Genomic DNA, 3,190 nt, shown 5'->3' with positions numbered 1-3,190 from the left:
TCTCCAGTATTGCATCTTTTAAGAACTGCCAGCCCCCTTCGACTCCTTTTCTTCCTAATTGGTCTTGCCATGGGACCTTGCCTACTATTTCTCTGAGTCGGTTGAAATCTGCCGTTCTGAAATCCAGTGTCCTTGTTTTGCTGTTCTCATGTCCTCCTTTCTTGAATTCTATCAGATCATGATCACTTCCTCCCAAGTTCCCAATCACCTTCACGTTTGCAACTAATTCATCCCCACTGGTCAAAACCAGATCCAAAATGGAAGACACCCTAGTTGTTTCCTCAACTGTCTGAATCAGAAAGCTGTCCCCTCTCTTGCTCCTATCCTATTTAAGTCAATGGTGAAACTCCCATGGTCTAGAACGAGAGGTGGCTCTTAAAGCAATTGTTTTTCTCAGGAGAATGAAATTGGCTCCCTATCAGATTCTGAATCCCAATGTTCCATTTCCTGGGGCTTTTGATAGTTCACCTTGTTTTACAGAGTTGCGGGGGGGTTAGGGTCAGGGCCCGATCCAACTCCCATTGAAGTCAATGGGTGTCTTCCCCTTGACTTGCACAGGAGCCAGATCAGACTTTCTATGGTGTTGCATTGAGTGCAAATCAAAGAGAATCAATACATTTCTCCTCCCAGCCAGAAAGGTTTGTTTTTACAGGTTGCTTTTACCTCCAGCCCACCTGAGTGTGATATCATGATGGGTTGCCCTGGAGAGTAAAATGATGTCAGAGATAAAAGCAACCACAAGGTCACCTGTTTCCACGAATCTAGGAGAATATACATGAGGTGACACGTCTCGCTCTGTTCTCTCCTGGACTCTGCCTCACTTTATCTCGGATTTCAAAAATCAATATAAATCCACTACACACACAGAGATCTCTCTTGTGCTTTATAGAGCTCCAGTGGGAATGATTACACAACAGGTCTAGCCTCACTTCTGTAAACTCACTCTCAAGCCAGGGAAGTGCAGAGCAGGAATGGGCTCATGGCTACCACATATCTCTTGCATTGCCTCTTTTCCTCTGAAAGAACAATCGTCAGGCTGACATATTTACCTCCTGCTAAAGAGCAGGAGGGAAGCTGGTGACCTGCATTTTATAAAATGATTTCCTGCCCCCTCCCCTTGTAAAATAATCTCATAACATTCCCTGTGGCTTTAATAGTAATAACCAATTACTCACTGATGGCAGCAATTGCTACTGGTAGAAAGGGCAGGGATGACAAACTGCAAGCTACCCTTCTGAGCATCGCGCCGGAGGAAATGACAGCTCAGCCAAGTTCCACCAACTGGCAAATTGACACTAGAAGTCAAGAGTCTACCCCCATCAAAGAGTGAATGGGAGCCTGAGGCTCCAGGTGAAGGAGGCGCAAAACAGGTGTAGTCCAATGGCTGGGGCACTGGTTAGGACTTGGTCAAGCTGGGTATTATTCCTGGCTCTATCGGCGACCTTGGGTAAGGCTCCATTTCTTCCCCCAGCGTTTGTCCATTTAGAAGGCAAAGCCCCGGTCCTCAAAGGAATGTGGGCATCGAACTCCCATTGATTCCCATGGCAACTAGGTGCCTAAATACCAGGACTTATGCTCTTTGTGGCCAGTCCTGTCTCTTATTCTGTGTTTCGACAGTGCCCAGCACAATGAGGCCCCAATCCTAGCAGAAGTGTCCAGGTACTACTATAGTTCCACTACTCCTGATGTATCCATCAGCCTACTCAGGCCCGTCCCCTCCACTTTAAGGCTTAAACAGGGGCAATACACTCTCCTGAGAGTGCTTAACGCTCAAGGCAGAGCTTCCACCCACAGGTGCAAGGGAGTGTAAAATAAGGCACTGAATACGGGAGTTTGCAAACGAGGCTGCCGGAGGTTGCACTGGGGGGTGTGGGGGAGCTCTGCCACTGCTCTGTAGCTTGAAAGGGAGATGCTCTCTCTCTCCGCCCCCCTGCCCGCTACATACCATCGAAGAACGCTACATTTGAGCTGAGTGCTGGGCTCTGTATGTAGTGGGCAGAGGATAGGTGAGGACTGGTCCATCAATGGCTATTAGCCCAGATTGTCAGGGATGCAACTCCATGATCTGGGTTTCCCTAGCCTCTGATTGCCAGAAGCTGGGAATGGGCGACAGGGGATGGATCACTGGATGGTTACCTGTTCTGTTCATTCCCTCTGGGGCACCAGGCATTGGCCACTGTCAGAAGACAGGATACTGGGCTGGCTAGATGGACCTTTGGTCTGACCCAGTATAGCCGTTCTTATGTTCTGACCTTACATACAGGACAAAATCAGAGCAAAACAAACCATATAAACACATGTTCCAGCCTGGGGCGCTCCAGGCAGACAGACACATAGATCCATCCTCTTTTCAGTGCTGGTAATTAGCCACCTCAGTATGGCCTGCTAGGTACAAGGGGCAGAATGCAGCTTGCTCCTTACACTTGGAATGACACTTCTGAAATATTGACATTAATGGCAAGCTGGCACTTTGAGAAATGCCACCCTGTTACCCCACAGCACAGAGCCTCCAGATCCTCAGAGCACCCAGTGGAGCTACGCTGCTTTACACCAGCTGAGGATCTGGCCTGTGGTGTGAATAAACAGATGTGGATTTCTCCTTTCCTCCCTACACATCTTCCCCTTGATCTTGATACTGGGCCGGGCACCCTCATCAAGTGTGCATTTTTGGCCAGGTTGGGTATTTTATTTGTTGTACCTCTCTGTCAGGAAGTCTGAAGAAAGACTTTATAGGGTAGTGCCACGTCTATTAAACCTGTGTGCATCCAGCGTGACTTCCTCTGACAGACAAGCCTGGAGCCTCTACTTTCTTTGTCGCACTCGAAAATCTCCTCATTAATTCTCACATCCATGCCGCACCGTGAAGAGCCATGTCTTCAGCAGCTTGTTATAAGGGACAGCAGAGGAGAGAAACCCCCCCCAGAGGATGTGGAAACAGCTCAGTAATAGACTCTGGCAGCTCCGGACTGGAAGGCAGGTTTTAGTCTGAACACTTTGCATATCCTTCATCTCAGAGTTGTTTAGAAAAAACCAGCAGCGTTGTTTTAACCTCTGCTTCCTTGAGAATTCCAGCCTTTCAGCGGGCAGCAAGCGGCATACTGATGCTTACTGTCTCGCCGTGGTGAGAGCAGCACACATCAAACATTGGTCGGTATGTATCCTATCTGTGGAGTAATGCCATCACTTTACA

The sequence above is a fragment of the Caretta caretta genome, chromosome 11 (assembly GCF_965140235.1).
Source record: "Caretta caretta isolate rCarCar2 chromosome 11, rCarCar1.hap1, whole genome shotgun sequence".
Classification (NCBI taxonomy): Eukaryota; Metazoa; Chordata; order Testudines; family Cheloniidae; genus Caretta; species Caretta caretta.
Note: the sequence above shows the minus strand (reverse complement) of the source record.